Source organism: Canis lupus, chromosome 12, assembly GCF_011100685.1.
Source record: "Canis lupus familiaris isolate Mischka breed German Shepherd chromosome 12, alternate assembly UU_Cfam_GSD_1.0, whole genome shotgun sequence".
Lineage (NCBI taxonomy): Eukaryota > Metazoa > Chordata > Mammalia > Carnivora > Canidae > Canis > Canis lupus.
The window spans coordinates 10,150,068-10,172,223 of NC_049233.1; the positions used below are offsets into that span (position 1 = coordinate 10,150,068).

At 42.5% G+C, this 22,156-nt stretch overlaps 1 long non-coding RNA gene across 1 annotated transcript; it reads right to left on the bottom strand.

Moving 5' to 3' along the window:
• Nucleotides 1-2,040: 2,040 nt before the first annotated feature.
• LOC102153134 lies at nucleotides 2,041-21,720 on the bottom strand. The gene is made up of 8 exons (XR_005367685.1): nucleotides 21,548-21,720; nucleotides 19,659-19,737; nucleotides 19,484-19,530; nucleotides 18,353-18,476; nucleotides 9,003-9,103; nucleotides 5,769-5,975; nucleotides 5,522-5,634; nucleotides 2,041-2,447 (listed from the first exon to the last, which is right to left on the bottom strand). It is a non-coding gene; the product is annotated as an uncharacterized LOC102153134 (long non-coding RNA).
• Between the last annotated feature and the right edge of the window lie 436 nt (nucleotides 21,721-22,156).

Below are 22,156 nucleotides of genomic sequence, written 5' to 3' on the forward strand. Positions count from 1 at the left end.
CAGAATTCCTCAATTTTGATTTAATAAAATTAATTTTTTTGCCTTATGATTTGTGCCTTTAAAACTTTGTGTAATAAATGCTTCTTCATTCCTAGGTATTCATCTGCAGAGGTTTTTTTCTATTAATTTAATAATTCTATTTTTCACATATATGTCTTGAATTCATCTGGAGTTCATCTTTGTATTTAATATTAGGCAGAGATCCAGTATTTTTGGTTGTCTTATTTTTTTAATATACTCTGCCAGTTTTCTCAAGGATGTCTACCAAATAATGGGCTCTTTGTCCCATTTTTCATGGTGCTTCCTTAATGTAAATGCAGAGAAACCTTCCATGGTCAGTCTGGAGGAGCTAGGGACTGGGAGGCGGGTCTTGGAATGTTCAGTACTGGGATAAAGGGTCACCACAGATGAATGGGAGCTAGAAGTTGTCTCAAGAAGACTTTTTTCACAGGGCTGTGGTGTGAGTGGTTTGGGGGGGAGGACTCCCAATAGCTGGGCAGGGGTAAGAGAATAGGTACTCATCTGGGATCCATGGAGGATATTAAATGCACTCAAGAGTCCTGAGGCCCAGACTGGTCTGACACAATCAGAAACCCCCATCACTGCTGCCCCTACAGTATCCTTATCACCCTGAGGAGGGAAGACAAGGAGGAAATTCATAAATGGAGGTGAATTTTTTCCCTGCCCCTTCCTCCTATCCTAAACCTGTTACTGGGTCCTCCTCTCCTCCTCCCTTCCTTTTACCTACTTCCAGCTACCCCTTCCTTTATGCTAAAAGCCTAGCTCCAGAAAGAGCTAAGGATCAGAGTTCAGTGGGGTGGTAGGGATAGAGCCAGAGGAGTAGGAACAATCCCACCAGGTCAGAAAGGACAGGGCCATCAGGCTGAACTGAAGATACTGAGGCCCAAAAAGAAGAGCAAATTTGTTGAGGTGATGGGGGTGGGAGAAGTAGTAGGGAGAAAGCCTCAGAATCAGAGCTAGACATACCAGGAGCGAGGACCACACAGAGGGGCCCAGCGAGGGCTCTCAAGAGCCTGCCTGGGTCTTTGCCCTATCTGTGCTGCTAAGTGCTGGGTGACAGTTTCTGGCCAGTGCCATGGGATCTCTGGGCCTCCTTTCCTCAGTTGTGATATCTTGGATAATCTCTGAGATCCTTTAGGTTCTGAATTCCAGAAGGTTCCTCCTCATGACTGTGTGGCTGTCAGGGAGGGAGGAATAATGTCTATTTTGTAACGGAGTTCCTATGTATCATATCCCTAAACCCACCAAGCACTTTACCATGTCTTCATTTTGCTAATTAAAAAGGTGTAAAGTGGCATTTCATGGTTGTTTTAATTGATATTTCTTAGGTTATTAAGAATTGTGAACATCACTTACCTGCCTTTTGGATTCCCTCTCCTGGAAATTGCCTTTCACATGTTCTACCCATTTCCACTGGGATTCTTGCCATCTTATTGATTGGCATAGCTTCTTGTGTGTTATACATCATATTGCTATATTACTTTTAGATATTTTCTTTTTTTTTAAAGATTTTATTCATTTATTCATGAGAGACACAGAGAAAGAGGCAGAGAGATACAGGCAGAGGGAAAAGCAGGCTCCATGCAGGGAGCCTGACGTGGGAGTTGATCCGGGGTCTCCAGGATCAGGCCCTGGGCTGAAGGCAGTGCTAAACTGCTGAGCCACTGGGCTGCCCACTTTTAGATATTTTCAGTTAATTTTTTCCAGTCTATCATCTGCTTGGTAAATTTTCCTATAGAGTCATTTGTTAAACAGAATTTCTCAATTTTGATGTAATCAAATTAAAAAATTTTTTTGCCTTATGAGTTGGCAAAATCACTAAGCCTTTAAAACTTTGTATGAGAAGTTCTTCATTCCTAGGTATAATGCTTCCTTATGATAAAGGATGTTGTCGTGTATATAGGGAACTGTTTGGAAGCCTACCCTATGTCAGTGTCTCACTTGTCAGTTCTTGTACCAGCACCACTGACATCAGTTCTATTACTTAGTAGCATATCTTGATATTTGGTAGGACAAATCTTATCTTTTAATTTTTATTTTTTCATGATTGACATAGCTATTCATGCATCTTTATTTTTCCATATAATTTTACAGTAAGTTTATCTAGTTCTAACCAGGATGTGAGGGTGATCTGGCTGCAATATCTGTCCCTCCATTGATTGTCAGTGTTGATCCAGCTGATCTGACTGGCTACAGGTGTCCCCTTCTTCTCTCACCACTCCATGTGCATCTGTCCTGAAGCTGCACGCTCAAAGAGGCTGACCTTCTCCATCAGAGGAAGAGGATCCTTCTTGGCTGAAGGGCATACAAGTAGCTGTGCTCCTCTGCTAGAACCATCAAAGTCCATTTGAAGGAAAATGTAGTGTAGTCAGGCTTCCAAGACTAGACACATCCAAATGAGGCACTGCATGTGGCAGTCTGCCTTTCTTTGAAAAAATAAAATAAAATATTAAGCTGAAAGTGTGTTTGGGATTACAGTTAGAGACTTATAATTTGGGGGACATTGACACCTTTATAAATATAATTGTCTCATCCAAGAACATAGATTATTTGTATTTTTCAGATCAAGGTCTTGGTTAAATTAATTCTTCCTTAATATGTTATAGATGTGGTTGCTACTAGAATTGTATCTTATTTTGATTAGATTTACCAAGTGATTATTTCTAGTATAGATAAGCACTTAAGTAGATGATGCCACCATTTCAAATTGTGACAATTATCCTTTGTCCTCTCATTGGTTCTCCTTATGATTTTGCCCAGAACCTCTAATACTACATGAAGCATTAGTGGTAGCTGTGGAAATCTTTGATTTGAATGTATACTTTCGGGATCCCTGGGTGGCGCAGTGGTTTGGCGTCTGCCTTTGGCCCAGGGCGCGATCCTGGAGACCCAGGATCGAATCCCACGTAGGGCTCCTGGTGCATGGAGCCTGCTTCTCCCTCTGCCTGTCTCTGCCTCTCTCTCTCTCTCTCTCTGTGACTATCATAAATAAATAAAAATTAAAAAAAAATGAATGTATACTTTCTTCCCCAAGTAATATTTACTGTAGCCATTGGTATACAGGCTTTTCCAAGTTATTTCTTCCTAATTGCAATTTATGAAGGATTTTAAAATAATTTTAAATATGTTGAACTATTCCAAATGCTTTTTCTGCATCAGATGATTTTCTTCTTGTAATTTATTGACTTAGTTCATTTATATTGCTAGATTTTCTGAAGCTAAATGATCCTTTTTGTCCTAGGATAAACCCCAAATGATCATAATACATTCTTTTCTTAATTATTATTACACTGTTGACTTCAGTTAGTTAATATTTATTTCAATTTTTTCTCTATGTTCCTCAGTGATATGAACCTATAATTTAATTTTCTTGTGTTATCCTTAACTGGTTTTGAGCTAAGGGAACTTAAGCCTCTTGAAACGAACTGGGCAGCTTTTGCTGCTTTTTATCTTTTGCAAACATCTTGTATAAAATATAAATCAAATGATTCTTAGGATATTTATAGGTGATACCTATAAAACCATCTGAGTCTTGCAATTGCTGTGAGGATGGGTCTTTATCTAAGATTTCAATTTCTTTAACATTTATTAATCTACTCCATTTTACTTCTTGTGGTCATCTTGGTATTTCATATTTTTTAGGAATTTGTCCACACCTGGGATTTCAAAAGATTTTGTTCAAGATTTATTTATTTAAAAACCTTTATTGAGTTTGTGGTAATTTTCTTTTCCTTCAATTTCTTGTTTATATCTTTTATCTCATCAGTTTTATCAGATGTAGGTCTATCTTATTAAACTTTGCAATGAGCAAGCTATGAGTTTCTTTAATAGCCATTTTTTCCATCTTTTTTATTTCAGGCCCTCATCATTATTATTTTCCTCCGTTACATGTCCTTGAACTTGCCTGCTGCTCATTTTCCATCTTCATGAGTAGAGCGCTTAGCTTATTTATTTTTAACCTTTTTGTATTTCTCACAAATGTATTTAAAGCTTCTAATTTTCCATCTAAATATTAGCTATGCCCCGCAAATCTGATATGTGGTGTTTATATATTATCATAATATATTTTATTATATACTTATGGTTTATATAATAATAAATAACTACTATTTAATTTCAAAATACGGTATTTTAGCTTCATTTCTATGCATTCTTAAGTTTTAAAGACTTTATTTTTAAGCAATCTCTTAACTAATGTGGGGCTCAGACTCATGACCCTGAGATCAAGAATTACATGATTTACTGACTGAGCCAGCCAGGTACCCCATCATTTTTAACTTTATTGCATTATGTTTAGAGAATGTATTTCATATCATATTAGTTTTTTGGAATTTATTCTTCTTTTATTTCCTCATACAAGGTCTATTTTTGTAAATATTCTCTGATATTTGAAGGAATGTATGTTTTTATTTATGCAGAGTGCTTTATATGTGTGTGCATATACATAGTTTATATTTATAAATAATAAGTTTTATTAACTATTCATAATACATTTATATAATTGAAAGCATTTTTAAGGTGTAATCCATATTTTATATATTTTTAAATATTTGTTTTAAATTATAATTTATTATATATTATTTGTACATAATAATATACGTGTTTGTAAATATTATGTAAATATAAATGATACATGGAACTTATTAATCATCTGGTTTAAAACATAGATTCATTCATTTATTTTTTGTTTCTTTGATCTATAATCTTCTGAAAGGGATATGACTCTCCAATTATGCTTATTAATTATTTACTTCTCCTTGAATTTCTGATAGTGTTGTGATTATTATTTTATGGCCATACAGTTAGGTACATAATGTTTATGATAGTTCTGTTTTTTTATTTAAGTATACTTTTCATCAATATTTATTATATATCTATATATCTTTGTCTCATAGTATTTTTTACCTTAAGTTCTTTTTTGTTCAATATTGCTACTACAGTTTATTTCATACTAGCCACAAATATTTTTCCAACTTTTGTTTTTAGCCTTTTAACATCTTTTTTGTTAAGTGGATCTCTTGTAGATAATTTTTTTCTTATTTAAAAAGCTTTTTACATTCAAAAATGTTTAATTCCTGCATGATTAATATATACTGTTATATTAATTTCAGGTGTACAATATAGTGATTCAACAATTTTATACATTCCTCAGCGCCCATCACAATAAGTGTACTCTTAATCCTCTTCTTGTAGATAATTTTTTAAAACCCAAACTGAGAGTCTCTATCCTTATTTTGTGAGTTTAACCCACTTACATTTTTTGGAACTTCTTTTATATTAGGATTTATTATTGCCTTTTTATTTAACTTTTTACATTCATTGTACTTTATTTTCAAAAATTATTATCCCACTTACCTTTGGGTAGGGTATTATTTTGCTGAGTTAAAGAGTATGCATTCTATTTATTTTACTGAAGACCCATATTTATATTGATTTACTCCTGTTCCTGCCTTAAACTTATCAATATCTATATATTGACTCTCATGAGACAAGCACTTACCATCCTTTCATGATCTTCTGGTCTCTCCTCCTCACCCCATGCTGATGTTGTCTGGAATGTTATTTTTCAGTTGCCATGGGAGTATTTTCTCTTTCTCTTCATTTTGGTTCTAGCTGCATTTTTGTTGTTGTTTAAGGAAAAAAAAATATTTACCAAGATACTTGATCACATTTATTTCCTCACCTCACCAAAGTATTATAATCACATATTTGAGTGACAGTTTGGCTGGATACAAAATTCTACTTACAGAGTTCCTTTCTTCAATCCTTTAATAACATTATTCAACTGTCTTCTGGCATCCAGTGCTCCTTTTAAGAAGTCTAACATAGATCTAATTCTTGTTCTTCTGTAGGTGATATGAAAGCCTTTAAATATACTCTTTGTCTTTGATGTTCTTGCATTTCATGTGATTTCCAGGAAACCAGAACAGAGAATGAAATTGGCCTCCCAAAACCTCAAGAGGAAGAGAAAAGGGAACAGAGTCAACTTAGGGTCCCTGCAGGCCATGGGTAACTGATGCCTAGGATCTTTATAATCAGCTGAAGTGCAGGGTGGCACTGGGCCCAAAGGGGAGGAGCTTCTCCCTGAGCTAGTGGGAAACAAAGGGCAAGGCTGGGATACACAGGTGCAGGGTCTTCTTAGACAGACTTGCCTCCTGGGGAATCCAACCTATCCATGGCTATCTTCATGTTTGGGTCAGATCATGCATGTTTATCTCCCTGGGTCTCAAGCCTAGCAAGTCCCAAATGTAGCTTCCCACTAGCCCAGGCCTCAGGAGCTCAAACCCCTGAGGCAGGCTCCTGGTACTCCCTTCCTCAAATCTGAGGTTAAGCAAGCTACCTGGCCACTCTTCACTGTCCCCTCACTGAGACCTCAGACCTACCTGTACTTGGTAGAAGCCAAGTACAAGTCCACACAGGAAAAGTATTTGGAGCTAAAGCATACAGAAAGTAGACAACAACTGTCCAGGCTAGAAGACAGAATAGAGTTTGGCCCCAAAGCTGTGAGAGAAAGTAGGGGACCTGGAAACAGTCCCACAGGGTCCACTAAGCCAGGGTGACCTGTGTCTAAGATCTGTACATCATTGCTGTTGGTGTATGTAAGAAAAAAAGAAACAGAGAGACTCTGGATTTCTGTCTACTGAGTTCTGGGCAGATCTTCCCACCAGATGGGGTTAGGAAAGAGATAAGAGCCCTTCCCTGGACACAGGGCCCTCAATACCCTTGAATCAGAGCAGAAGATCTGGTGGAGTCTGAGGTGACTGAGGCAGATGAAAGGGGTGAGTGACATTTCTCCCAGACCTCAGAGAGAGGGGAGCATTTCCTGAAGAAGTAAGCTCCCCTGGAGATACCACCAAGCTGATAATTCTGAGAATAGTGACCAAATTGCTGGAAGAGTCCTCCTACCTCAGCTGAACTCTCATGATAAAGAAGCCAGCATCTAGCCCACCCCAGATTGTGTGCTGAGAATCCTGAGCCGCCATCTGGGGCTTGGAGCTGTGACTAATCTGGCACACTCATTTGCAGATGTCTGCCAGCACTGGGTTTTCCTCATAGGGCTTTCCCTTGGGAGGGTACTGGCTTTGCAATGAGAGCACCTGTCTCGACACTTCATAAAGTTCCTCAGGCACAACTCTATTTCCCCAAGAATCTGGATAACAAGCCCTCAAGTCAGGGCCCTCGCTGGTCCCAGCTACTCCTTTCCCAGGGCTGAGGTAAGGGGAGAGGAAGTCCACACCCATAGCATAGGCCCCAAAGCCAGCCCTCTGGTTACAGAGCCACCTAGCTCCCTGCCCTACCCCCCCTCCATCTCACCTGAGGCCAGGAGCATCAGAAGGACAGGTAGCAGGAGCAGGCATAGGGGTCCCCAAGCCATGCCACCTCCAGCCTGTTTCTGACAGTGGAGAAGAGAAGGGGAGGCCTCTGGGGAGAAGGAAGCAGAATGTGAGCCTGATTCTGCTCCAGCTTCCCAGCATCTCTGAACTAGAAGACTCAAGAAAGGCCACCACCTTGACTGGAGAAGTAAACTAATGGGCAGGCTCTCTGGGAAGTGGGGAGGAAGGAGTGGGTAGGCTTGGGTGGTGGTTTGCCACCCTCAGGGTCTGTTTCTGGGCCTGCAGACCTGAATCCCGCCTCAGGTGCTCACTTTTGCCCAGCTTTTCCCTTTTTCTGTTATGCCATACTTTCCACCCTATCACACTCCTCCATCATTGCTGCAAAAAGCTCTGAGAATGTCCAAGAAAAGAACCATGGTAAAAGAAGAAGCCATTCCTCTATTCCCCCCCCCCTTTTTTTTTGAGAGAGAGAGAGAGACAGACAGAGCACATGCACAAACAAGTGGGGATGCAGGGTAAGGGCAGAAGGAGAACGAGAGAGAGAATCTTAAGCAGACTCCACGATGAGTGGGGAGCCCAATGCTGGGCTCTCTCATGACCCTGAGATCATGACCTGAGCAGAAATCAAGAGCCCGATGCGATGCTCAACTGACTGAACCACATGGATGCCTTCCATTCTTCTATTCTTTCTCTCTGTGTACTGCCTGAGAGTGGTTGGGGGGCTATGGAGTCCCTCTAGTCCCCAGAACAAGATAGGGACTCCACTCCAAGGGCATGGTGGGTCAGTGATATATTTTCAACCTGAGAAGTTTTTGAGTGGAGAGAAAATTTCAATTTCAGGCACTGTGAGAATGGTGCCTGGGAGAGGTGGAGGCCAGGGGAGGTGAAGAAGTGCTGAGCAGGAAATATCAGAGGGGAAGATGAGGGGGACAGATCTGCTGGCCCCAGGAAGCAGGGAGGAGAGATCAGCACCAGCTCCATCTCTTCACTTCTCATTCCCTAAATGTGCTCTGTCAATGTTGGTTGGAAGAATACTTGAGTGGGTGAAAGGTGAAAAAGTCTTTCATTTAAAAAATGTATGTGTAAAATGTGCAGAGGAAAACCAGCCAATGTTGGAACAAACTGAGAAATAAGATAAAGTGGTAAAGTATAAAATAACTATCCATGAGCCCATACTGATATAAATAAATAATTGAATAAATTTATAGACAAATGGGGGAGAATAGACAAATCTTTCCAGAAGAATTCCCAGTAATTGATATAGATACTCTGCCCTCAAGGGTGAGAGCATAACTGCTACCCCTTAAGTATGGGCTATCTATAGTGCCTTTCTTCAAACAAAACAAAACAAAACAGGGAAAGAGTAACTTCAGAGTGGACAAATCTGCAAACACCATCTCAGCTCTGTGACCAGGTTAAGACTGACCACGATAATCATGTGGGTTGTATGTACCATTGACATGATCTGATGAGAATGGCACTTTACCTCTATGGTTTTCCTCCCAAAACCTCTAACTTAATGAGAGAAAATATCAAGCAACTCTCAAATGAGAGACAGGTATTTTTTAAGAACTTAGTTTGATTAGACACAAGAACAGCAAACAGGACCATTTAAGGGACTAGTTTATCTAAGGACGGTACACTCACCAATGTAGGTAGCCCAGTGTGCATTGAACTCTCACATGGCTGTTTTTTCCAGTTGGTTATAACCTAGCTCCCTGCTAGGTGTGTTCAGTCTTCAGAGCATCCTGTTCAAGTAAGAGGATTAATCTCATCTTCCTAAAATTAGGGACATTCTGATCTGCTCCAGACCACACATGTCCCTGGACCTCCCTGCCCTGGTCTGGCTGTGGAACTGGGCCCTAGAGAGCCCAGAGAGAAGGCAACAACAGGGGGGAGGAGGTGGGAAGCTGGAGTCTCTGAGGAAAATGATCAAGGCACATGGAACCTAAGCTGTGACTGGGCACCAGGAGATTGCCCAGGTCAGAGGGGACAAATGGAGGAGGGGTCTCCAGCCACTTCCTGTCTGTGACCACATGTTCTCAACACAGAACTAAAGTGAAGGCTCAGCTACTCTGCATTAGAACTGGATTTCTAGGTTCTGTTAGAGGCCCCAGCCTGTATTAAGACCCCAGGGTGTCTGCTCCTCGCAAGACCCCAGTCCTGACTGTCATGCTGGTCCTTCTTCAAACTGTGTTGAATTGCTCCTGTGGCTGCTCCCCAACTAGCCTCACAGGTGTTGGGCCACAAGGGTGTCCTCTTGCCAGAAGCTGATGAGGAGCCTGTAAGCAGTGTCTAGATGCTCACAGTAGTTCCTGATCCTGCATTGTGCTCTAACACTACCATACTGTGGACACTCTATTCCTTTCCAGACAGACTGTGAGTCCCTTGAAGGCAAGGCAACTTTTTCCTCTATGTGAACCCTGTCTTGCTCAATCCTGCCACATCATCTGGGCATGCTCCTTGATCTGAGAGGGAGGGGCCCACCGAGTGCATCTCCAGTCTCTTATTGTGGAGGCTGAGCTGCAAAGCAGAGCCAGTGACTTGTCGAAGGTCTCGTGGAGATTTCACAACTGAGCCAGGCATTTGAACCCTGTCCCTCAACACAGCCCAGCATTTTGCCCACCTCCTGAGCAGCTCTCATCCACTACGGCTCCCAGCAGCATGTCCCTGTCATCCCCCCAAATGGGGTGCACTTGCACTCACAGTCCAAGGACAAGGCAGCATTGGTGGAGACTTGGAGGAAAGGATTTAGGCACCAAAATAATATAAGCCATATCTTTGAGAATATAAAATTAAAAAAATCATAAGTGTGATTCTTTTTTTAAGAAGAAAATCTGCTTTAATTGAATGGAAATTCTAAATCAAACTACCCAGGTGTAAAAGTACCAAGTGCTATAAAAAGTTTTCATCTGCATTAATAAGAAGCTAAATTTATAACAAGGAACTGAAAGTTTTGTTAGCCAACTGGTTCTGTTGAAAGAAAAAGCTTGAGAGCAGGGCTATCTGACAGAGAATATGGTAGCGATGCCCCATGTCCTCCAGCCCAGCACAGTAGCCACTAGCCATGTACAGTCGTTGAGCATCTGACACATGGCAGGTGCTACTGAGGAACTGAATTTTGGTTTCTCATTTGATTTTAGTTAACTTAAATGTAAATAGCCATGTGTGGTTAGTGGCTAGAAGATTGGCACAGCTTTAGGTGACTGAGGTCAATTTTAACAATACCCTGCCCTCCTCAGAAGGAACGGATTTCTTTGTTGTGTGGTATTTGTGAATGTCGAAACTATAAAGCTAATAGAAGATCATGTATCAGAAGGTCTCTGTGCATTGTCTAAGAGACAAGATTCAAAATATTATTGTGCTTCATGTTGGGATGCACATCTTAAATAAGATCCCCAAACCTAAGTCATAAAGGGAAAAATAGATAGATTTAATCACATTGTCAAACACTGTCTTCCCCAAATAACAACCTGTGGAGAAGAGAAAGCTGAGTTTATTGCTCACGTTGGTCAGGGAGGACACTACCGCAGCGTCCTAGAGGAAGGGCAAGGTCAGAATTTATTCAGAAGTTTGGTTTAAGGCAGGTCTTTGCAGGGCTTCATTAGGCAAGGGGAAGGATTATAGTACAACAGTCCATAATTAGTAGGAACAGCAAGGCAAGGATTTTGAGTCAGAGATTCAAAGATGCTTAGGACTCAAAGTATTTCTTGATGCTTTCCATTGAAGAGTCAATTGATCTTTCAGAAAGTTTCTATAATGAAAAAAAAAATTTAAAAAAAAGAAAGCCTCTATAATGAACAATGAAACCATTTGCCTGGGGGGAAAAGAAAGTCTGGAAAAATAAAGTAATACCAGAACAGTGAAAGAGCAAAGTCATGTTAATATAGACAGTAAGATGTGGCTGAGACAGATTGTGATTATAAATAGTTTCAGCACACAGCATAAACATTTCTTTTTCAAACAAAAGCTATTGTGGACAAAAGACACATTGGCAAAGAGCTCCACATAGACACCAGCTTTCCTGCCTGCAGCCACAGGAGCCATACAGTGAAGGTTTGAACTACAGCTACTTGGAGTCAGACAGATGCCTTTGGCTCTTCCTGGAATGAGAGAGAATGGCATGAACACCTGCTGCTCACCACCTGATCTTCTCCTGGAAGACAATTTCTCATCACCCCTCTGATGAGGTAAGAGGCTTTCTGCTGTACCCCTCAGAACAGAAACACAGATTCTAAGACCACTGAGTGGCAGTTGCCAATGGGTCCTCAGCTGTGGGGTATCATATGGCTCGTTGCAGTTCTCTGATCCCCTTTTGTTTTGGCATATGAGACAAGGACCCCAGGGAGTTGGAACATTGAGCTGATCTTCCTTTCACTGCCTGTGTAAGTAATAGACTGTCTAAATCTTAAAATGGCTCCTTGTATTTTCTGCACCAAATCACCCGAGGCCTGGCCTCATGCGTGCTTGCCAAGTAACAGATGAGAGATTGAGGAGAGATATTTGCAGTGTGAAAAACTGACCATGGATGAATATCTAAATGAACCAAGGGGTTACTAAGAATCGCAAGCAGAAGAAAGGAAGTCCAATAGCAAAATGATCAGAAGCAAGAGATCCAGCACAATAAATATCCAAATGTCAAATGAGCCCACAGATATAGATGTTTGATTTCGTTAGTTCTCAGAAGAATATTCATGTAAAACACTGAGCTGTCACTTTGTACTCAGCTGACTGGAAGGAATTAGGAAGTTGGATAAGATTCAGTATCAGTGAGAATGTGAGAAAGTTCTGGAACTTCCATGAGGAATAGGTGTGTGACTGTCCTATACTGTCTCCAATCCCTGAATCTACGTTCTATTGTCATTACTGTTTTTTGTGTCCTGTCCTGTTTAGGAAACATTTGCCTACTTCAAGATCATATTTTCTGTTTTCTTCTAGAATCTTTATTGTTTATACCTTTCATATTTAAGTATGATCCATTTTAGTTAATTTTATGTATGGTGTGCAAGAAGGGTAAAAGGTTTATTTTCACCTTTGGTGACTATCCAATAGACCATCACTATCTGTTGGGAAGACCAATCTTTCCCACTAAATCACAGAGACACCTCTGTGATAATCAGGTGAATACATGTATGGGTGTGTTTCTGAACCCTTGCTCTATCTGCCTTATGCCCCCTGGGTATGTGCTCTAGAAAAAATCTTACATGGGTCCTCCAAGAAGATGATGGGAGTATTTATTTCAAACTGCTTTTCATTTTTCTGGATTTTGCTTGTTTGCTTATTTTTTAAAATACTTTATTTATTTGAGAGACAGAAAGAATGAACAGTGGGGAGGGTCAGAGGGAGAGATAGGGAGAAACAGGCTCCCTGCTGAGCAGGAAGCCCAACATGGGGATCGATCCCAGGACCCAGAGTTCTCTATCCGAGCCCAATGCGGATGCCTAACCTCAGCCACCCAGGCGCCCCGGTTTTCTTTCTTTCTTTCTTTTCTTTTTTTTTTTTTTTTTTCGCTGTATTTTTAAAATTTTTGTATTGGAGTTCAATTTGCCAACATATAGCACAACACCCAGTGCTCATCCTGTCAAGTGCCCTCCTCAGTGCCCATCACACAGTCACCCCATCCCACCCCACCTCCCCTTCCACCACCCCGTGTTCGTTTCCCAGAGTTAAGTGTCTCTCATGTTTTGTTACCCTCACTGATATTTTCGCTCATTTTCTTTCCTTTCCCCTTTATTCTCTTTCACTATTTTTTATATTCCCCAAATGAATGACACCATATAACGTTTGTCCTTCTCTGATTGACTTATTTCACTCAGCATAATACCCTCTAGTTCTATCCACATCGAAGCAAATGGTGGGTATTTGTTCTTTCTAATGGCTGAGTAATATTCCATTGTATACATATACCACAGCTTCTTTATCCATTCATCTTTCGATGGACACAGAGGCTCCTTCCACCCACCCCAAGGTTGCTAGAACTCATAGAGCAAGTCGGCAGTGTGGCAGGATACAAAATCAATGCCCAGAAATCAGTGGCATTTCTATACACTAACAGTGAGACTGAAGAAAGAGAAATTAGGAGTCAATCCCATTTACAATTGCACCCAAAAGCATAAGATACCTAGGAATAAACCTAACCAAAGAGGTAAAGGATCTATACCCTAAAAACTACAGAACACTTCTGAAAGAAATTGAGGAAGACACAAAGAGATGGAAAAACATTCCATGCTCATGGATTGGAAGAATTAATATTGTGAAAATGTCAATGTTACCCAGGGCAATTTACACATTTAATGCAATCCCTATCAAAATACCATGGACTTTCTTCAGAGAGTTGGAACAAATCATCTTAAGATTTGTGTAGAATCAGAAAAGACTCTGAGTACCCAGGGGAATATTAAAAAAGAAAATCAGAGCTGGGGGCATCACAATGCCAGATTTCAGGTTGTATTACAAAGCTGTGGTCATCAAGACAGTGTGGTACTGTTTCTTTATATTTTATAAATAAGATCAGCTGCTGAAGCAGATTAGGTGCCCATCACAAGGGGAATGGGAAAGTAAAATTCAACACCAACTTAGAATCATACATAGCAGTAAAAAAAAAAAATCAAAGATTCAGATTTGCAGATGATAACAAGGATGGTCTCAGAAGCAAAATAAGATTGAATGAAATTTACAGAGTTATAGTTTTCCAAAAAAAGATTAAATCACAACCTTCATACAGTTAAAAATTAAAGTTTGTTTAGCTCATATTCAGTGAATTAACCAGGCAGACCTTAGAACCAGTTAAAAAAGGAAATCAAGAAACATACTGTTATATGGAGGAAAGGAATGTTGAAACAAATCTGGTCCTCAAAGATAAGCCCCTGTTCAAAAAAGACCTGCCTTTGGTTCCAAATGTAATCAGTTCTGATTTTATTAAGTTTTGAAAAGTTTGATTCCAGAATGCTAAAATGGAACTATTTTCACTTATGTGACTGCCATGGAACCTGAATTTTCCAAATGTCACTGAATAATTAATAATCATGTATATATCCCAGGAGTAGACTGAAGTAGAGTGATGGGAAATAGGAATCATTTTCTTAAACACGCAGAAGTTTTTGAAAAAAATACCATAGATTTTGGAACGGGAAAAAATAGGAATTATATGTATTTGTATCTTTTATGCAATATATGGCACATAATAACGTCCAATATATTGTTTTTGGTAAATAGGAACTTTTATTATAATATAACTTTATAATAGAAAAAAGGGTATATTTGCTATAACATAACAAAGAATGTATGTTTGTATTTGTCTTTCACTGACAGTGAAAAAAAAAAACAGAACAGAACAAAGACTTTCAAACTTGAACTGTTTTCATCTCAGTTTTGGATGAGATTGTTCGGGGGATGCCAGGGACCATTCCTCTCTCCTTCTCATGGATCTTTCTGTACAGTAAAAAGTCTGCACAATCCTTTCTCAGACTTTCTGGCAGCCAGGGTTCCAGATATAATTTAGGTGCCACCAATCAAATCCATCTGTGCAAGACTTAAGTTTGGAGCAAAGGTATCCATTTTGCTGGATAGTGGCTGAGGTGGGGTGATGCTGGAACCAAAAGTTATGCCAGCAGCTTCCTGATTTGGGAAGTTTCCCAATTCTCCAGGGTCCTCACTGTGACAAGAGCAGTGTCCCCTTTAGCAGCCCCACCCTATTGTGTGGCTTTGAGAGTCATGTCCAGATCTGATTCTGTAAATCATTTACTATTCTAGTTTTTAAAAATCCCTTCCTACATAAAATAGGCAGATTGGATTTAGCTATCTGCAACTAAACCTTGACTGACACAAATACCAAGAAAACAGATGCCATATTCCAGAGTGAGGCAGGAAACCAGTGCACAACCCATGCAAAAAGGTATTCAAACCTCATCCACACTAAGGGTATGCATTTGTTGGGATTTTGAAGATTAGAAGAAAATTTTTAGAGATAGCTTGGGAATATTAATACCCTGCAGGTAGAGGGGAATGGATGTCTCCTCCTCACCTCAAGCCCACAGAAAGGGGCTTCAAGGTCACATCTTGAATATATTAAACGTCTTCTGCACTTTGAGAGACATGGCAGACTGGTGCCTGACTCCAGCCTAAGAACTGTAATGGACAGAGACTGCCAGTGGCTAGATGTCCCAATGTCAGAGTGAAGAACAGGTGGCTGTGTGGGGGTCCACCAGTGTGCCATGAGTTTGTTGGGGTGAATCAAATGGGTATTTCCTGTGGACCAGATGTGAGCTGCACATGTGTGAGACCCTCAGTGTGGGTTGTCACGGATCCTGTCCAAAAACGCTGCCTGGGGGTGGACAGATCCCATGGAAGAAAGCTAGAAGTTGACTGACATAGGTGAGGAAAATAATTTTCCATCTACCCTTCTGGGTTCCTGGCTGAGACCCCTGTGATAAAGACAGATTAACAATAGCTGTATCTTTGGAGTGACTGGGTGACTGAGGGGGGCACTTGACAGGGTGAGCCCTGGGTATTATACTATATGTTGGCAAATCGAACTCCAATAAAAAATATACCAAAAACCAAAAAAAGACAGATTAACAAGAGAAAAACTAACAGAAGTTTATTAACATGTATATCTCATGTACACAGGGGAGATAACCAGGGGAAAAACTGAGTAACTGCCCAAGGTGGCTTAGAACTCCAGTTTAGGGGATCCCTGGGTGGTGCAGCTGTTTGGCACCTACCTTTGGCCCAGGGGGCGATCCTGGAGACCCGGGATCGAGTCCCACGTCAGGCTCCCGGTGCATGGAGCCTGCTTCTCCCTCTGCCTATGTCTCTGCCTCTCTCTCTCTTTCTCTCTCTCTCTCTCTCTGTGACTATCATAAATAAATAAAAATAAAAAAAAAAAGAACTCCAGTTTAAATTCTATGTTCAGCTAAAAACAAAAGACAGGTATGGGGAAGCCACAGGGCAAAATTAGTTTCAGGGAAAGCATGGAAAACAAGAGTTAAGGTTTGTTATGCAGATTTCAATCCCTGCCTTCTCCACAGATAAGTTTCTCATATGGTTTAGAGTCCTCCTTCTCATCCTGGTAGAGAGGAAGACACCTTTACAAATGGGGATTTCCTTCATAAATGTAAATTCTCTCACAAAAGTTAACTTCCACTCTGCTTTCAGAGCTTCTTCTGTATCTGCTGTTTCTCAAAATAAACTTTATGCCAGACATGTTTTCAGGTGGCATATTCTGCTCCCCATACTGCCAAATGCTTGTAGACTGAGGAAGTCAGAGGCCACCAGTCAAAAGTCAGATGCAATTGCATGTGTCAATGAAATTGCAGGTAATGGGGCTACTCCGAGGAGCCCAAAAAGTGCCCTATGACAGAAAGTCAGCTTTAAGCTGACCAACCCTTGGAGCAGTGGCAACAGGTGAGACCTTCCCTGCTCCCTTCCTCTTCCCTTCCATGGCTCTGTCCTGGGGGACGTCAGAAGCTACAGCAAGAGGTGGAGATGGTAGCAGAGGAAAGAAAGAAAAGCCAGTTAGTACCCTTCTATCCCTCTGACAGGGGGACAAAATCGAGAGGATTTGGAGGAGAAGATTTCATTTTGAATGGAACACTTTTTCCCCTTATTGAACTGAAGCTACTTTGGGAATAAACTTTATACTGCTTAGAATGGCTCAGAAGGGTATGGATGAATAAGTAAAGCACAGAGGGGTTTTAGGGAGTGAAACTACTTTTAATGATACTACACCAGTGGGTATGTGTCAGTACACCTTTGTCCAAACCTATAGCATGGTCAGTACCAAGTGTGAGCCCTAAGGTGAACTTGGACTTTGGTTGACACTGATACGTCAATGTAGATTTGTTGATTCTAACAAACGTACCACTCAGGGACAAGATGCCCATAGTGGGGGACTCGGTGCAAGTGGGGCAACAGGTGCGATAGGGGAACTCTGTGCTGTGTCCTCAGTTTTGCTGTGAACCTGAAACTATTCTCAAAACTAAAATCTATTTTTCAAAAAAGAACCAGAAGAGTGATGGGTCTTGCCATACCTTTTACCAACAGGCCAGCAAGTTCCCCAGCAGAGTGAGTTTGGACGGCAGTGCGAGAACAAATATAAAGTTCATCTGGGGCAGCCTGGGTGGCTCAGTGGTTCAGCGCCACCTTCAGCCCAGGGCGTGATCCTGGAGACCTGGGATCGAGTCCCACCTCGGGCTTCCTGCAGGGAGCCTGCTTCTCCCTCTGCCTGTGTCTCTGCCTCTCTCTCTGTGTGTGTCTGTGTGTGTGTGTGTGTGTGTCTCATGAATAAATAAATAAATAAAATCTTTAAAAAGAAAAAAAATTTAAAGTTCATCTGAATTACCCTTTGTGAATCCCAGTTGTGGTACTTAATACAGAAATTGACTGCCATTCCCTTGGCCCTGATGACTCCCAGTGGCTTCTTTGCTGCCAGCCCTCTATACTCCCCCCTACCCATTACTGCTTTTCTCTCTCTGGCTAAGAGAGGGGCTGGGCAGAGATCTCACAAAAGTTCAGGAAACCTGTTCTTTAACACTGAACAGAGCGGAATGTGGTATTTGTTAGTGAAGGAAGGCATGCCCCTCTGCTCCTGGAAGGTCGAGTCTGCTTCCCTGGGTTTGCTGTGTCCTGGGGACATCTCAGGAGGCTGCCTTACCTGATGAGTGGCAGAAATGAATGTTATTTGAAAATGATGCATCTCTGCCATCTCTGGCCTGCGTCTTCCTCCCTCCTCTGAAGAAAAGACTGGATTGCTAGTAACTAAAATCCTCAGCCTGCCCCTCCCACCTGTCCCAAGGAGCCAGCCCAGCCCCACTCACATCATTCCCAGGGATAGGGCCTCCCTCCTCTCCAAAGACCTCTGAGCACAGAAGTGAGGAAAGTCAGGGAACAGGCTCTGGGGAACCCCTGGGAGCTGGTCCCTCTAAACCCACACCTGAAGCCGCTGCCTATGTCCTCTCATTCATTTCCACCCAAGCCTGGCCATGGCTCTCACTCACCTGAGCCTGAGGCTTTCCAGAGAGACACAATGAGAACACCAGGCCATTGTTCAGGATGAATCCACATGTCAGAACAATCTCCAACAACAGAGGTCCTGTGGAACAATCGTCAGCAATAGCAGGCCTGTGGAAAGGGCAAGCACTGGAATCCTAGCTTTGACTACCCCCACACCCAGAGTCCAAAAGGGTGGGTATCTGCTAAATGTTCTATTCTGAAGCTGAGCCTGCTCCTGGCCATGAGAGCAGCCAAGCAGGGGTTTGTACTCTTTGAAGACGGGGCCTCTACTTTTCCCAGGCTCTCACCGCAAAGGAATCTATCTGGTCTCCTGCCACTAACACCTGCCTTCTCCAGAACTCCTGCACAGCTGCTGGGTCACTCTGCACTGAGACCCTCACTGTTCCCCTCAGGAGGCCTAGGGAAAGCCCTTTGTGCTCCCCGCTGCTTACAGAAAAAAGTGCACATGACTGTGGCCTTCAAGGGTCTCCACCATCTGAACTTATGGTCGTGTGTTAACCTTATCCTCTCCTTGACATTCAGCCCACTGTCCACCTCTGTAGCTGACACATTCTGTGTGCGTTCTCACCACTTGCTCCTGGCATGGAACGCCATCCTCTCTGTGCCTTCAACATTTCTCTCCCTCCAGGTGGTGATCTCTGACACCCACCTGTGGCCCTCACTCCCCAACAGCTCTGGGTGGGGAACAGCTTCTGTAGATCCCATTCCTTTAACTCCAAGGAAGAGGCTGCTAAGGGATTACTCAAATTCCATTGGCGCTGGGGCCCCATTTTCTAGATGGTGCCTCATGGGCAGGGATATAATATGACTGCATGCTCTTAGCATCCCAACTCCCAGCTCCTTTCCTACAGAGCTGATGGATGGGACTTTTGCTGCCTTGAAGTAGTAACATTCAAGGCTTGGATTGGGCCTTCAGGATAGAAAAAGAAGAGAAGGTCATTCTGCCTGCTAGGGTTCAGGACCCCCTTGGTCTGCCTGGAGCAGGAGAAAGTCCTCCATGTGGTCAGCCTGGTTCCAGAATCCTCATGTGGGGCCTGAGCTGAGGGCCTCAGCTAAGCCCTTACATTCCTTTGCTTGGGCCTCCACAGAGCAACCCTCGTTTGGACACAACTTACATTGGATCCAGATTGCCTTGGTTGGTTCTCTTGGCCAGTGCCATTTTCTGAAAGAGATAAAAAGCCCTTTTGAGCCTTGACTGACATGGGCTCCTACTGGGTGCCCAGATTCCGCCTGCCCAAGATGGCTCGGTATACTCCGAGCTTGCCTATTTCCACAACCCAGCTGACTTACTCTGAGCCAGAGAGGGACCTTCTTCTTCTCCTACATGCTGAACAGCCATCTTCCAAAATCATTGCCATGGGACAATACTCTGTTTGGGGGAGAAACATTCACAGGGTCCTCGAAGGTCAAAGGTAGAAGGAGTATTCAATACCATCCAGCCCAATCCTCCAAGGAACAGGATGACAAGGAATGCCCAAGGTCACTCAGCAAACAGACCCAGGGACCCACGTTTCCTGACCCTATTCCTATATATCTCTGTGACCGCCAGCTGGCCTCAGCCACCAGAGTCTCATCCAGTAATCCCAGTCTAATCTTTCAGCTCTCAGTACTCTTGTCCTCCCAGCCCATCACAGTCAAGTGACCCACTCACCTGCCACGAGTCTTTCTACTCTTGCTTCTGACCTACATGGAGCTTGCCTGTGAGGCAGGGAACCTCCCTCCTGCCCTCCCTGCCCCATCTTCTCTCCTCTTAAATTCTCATTTCAGCCCTTCTACTGTGGGGTTGGGTGGACACCATCCATCACCTCCAAATATCCCCCCAATATATTAAGTTTCTTTTTGTGCTCCACAACTGCCATGCCCTCCCCCACCTGGAAAACTGAATAAAAAGTCAAGAATAAAGAAAGACTCTCCCCAGTGCACTGAAGGAGCATCTATTCATCCCTGGGCAGGCCCAGCCAATCCCAGAAAGAAACCTTCTCTGTTCATTTGTTTTAACCTAACTAAAAATCAGTCCCTGACTATCCTTCCTAGGAGTACAAACTCAGGTATTACTGCAAGTACCCTCTCCGGAGGATTATACTTTGTTTCCCCTGTGAGGCTAGTAATTCCTTCAGGCAAGAGCAATCTGTACTTGACTCGGTTTCCTTAGCCATATTAGCCTAGATTTTCTCCAGTTACTAGAGAAAAGGAATGTGAAGCTGCTACCCATCCTGCACTGAGTGCTCTTTATGGCTTGACGGAAATAATTATGTTAGTGTTTATCATAAACTAAACCTGATACACTTCTCATGGAATAGTCTGGGATCGGTCATTCTTGATTACTTTTCTTGGTGTTCTCGTCGCGTGAGTTAACGAATCAGGCAGCATGAGGGATTCAGACCTGGTGAGCCCACGCCATCTGCTAGTGCCTGGAGTGAGCACACTCCTCCGAATGTAAAACATAAGGCTTTTGTTCCTCTGAACTCAACAAACACAGAAGAACCCAGAGAATTGGAGCCACTGAATGTCACAGTGTGGAAAGCTAGAAAAGGGTGGGGGACTTGCTCGAGGTCACTGAGCATGTCCGGGGCAGAGAGGGAATGGGTCTCGGGCCAGCACTCTTCTCCTCGTCCCATGACAGCCTCACCTCCCTGGGTAAAGAGCAAAGTGCTAGTGCTTCCACACCATCCAAATTAATAAAATGTCTCTGAGTAGAGGGCAATGGAACCGCTTAACTGACTGCATAAATCCTTTGTAACCAGCCAGTTAGTTCCTGGGTATCACTGGATGTTTCTAAAGTACTGGGAATTACTATATTCGAAGACTTCCCTCTGTCCTGCCTATAGCCCTGTCGGTTTGCATGGTCAACTCTTTATTTCCAAATACTACGACGTCCAACTTAAGCCCAGCCCTCTCCTGATGTTCACATATTGCAGTTAGCAGGACATGGGCCAGCGGTGTCCTGTGGGGAGGAGGCCCCTCCAACACACTCACTCAAAAGGAGGTTTCTTATTTTTGTTTATTTATTTAAATTAAATTAGCCAACATATAGTACATCATTAGTTTCAGATGAGTTCAGAAATTCATCAGTTGTGTATAACACCCACTGTTCATCACATAACCTGCCCTCCTTAATGCCTATTACCCAGTTACCCCATGCCCCCACCCATGTCCCCCCCACCCCCCAGCAACCTTACCTTGGTTTCCTATAGTTAAGATTTCTTAAGAAGCTTGAGGCAAGGACACCTGCATGGTTCAGTTGGTTAAGCACCTGCCTTCTGCTCCAGTCATGATCCCAGGACCCTGGGATGGAGCATCAGGCTTCCTGCTTCTTCTCCCTCTCCCTCTGCTTGTGCTCTCTCACTCCTGCTCTCTCATTCATGGGCTTCTCTGTCTCAAATAAATAAACAAAATATTTTAAAAAGAGAGGAGGAGGAGAAGAAGAAGAAGAAGAAGAAGAAGAAGAAGAAGAAGAAGAAGAAGAAGAAGCAGCTTGAGGCAGAAGTATCAGGGTCCCCCTCCCCATGTGGATAGACAGGCTTTCTAATAAACCTGTGGTTTATTAGAGGTGCCCCCACCAACAAGAAACAACTAGAGGTAGTGAAAGGGCCTCATTTTGCTCTCTAGAATCTATTCCTCATCTGCTACTTTTTAAATCCCTTTAAAAAGGGAGCAGCTTCTTATTGGCAAACTGGACCCATTTCAAGGATTCACCAAGAACCATCCAGTCAAGGTAGGATCCCAGCTGCATCCCAGTATCTGCTGAAAGATACAGGGAGAAACTTAATCTCTCTGAGCCTCCCTCC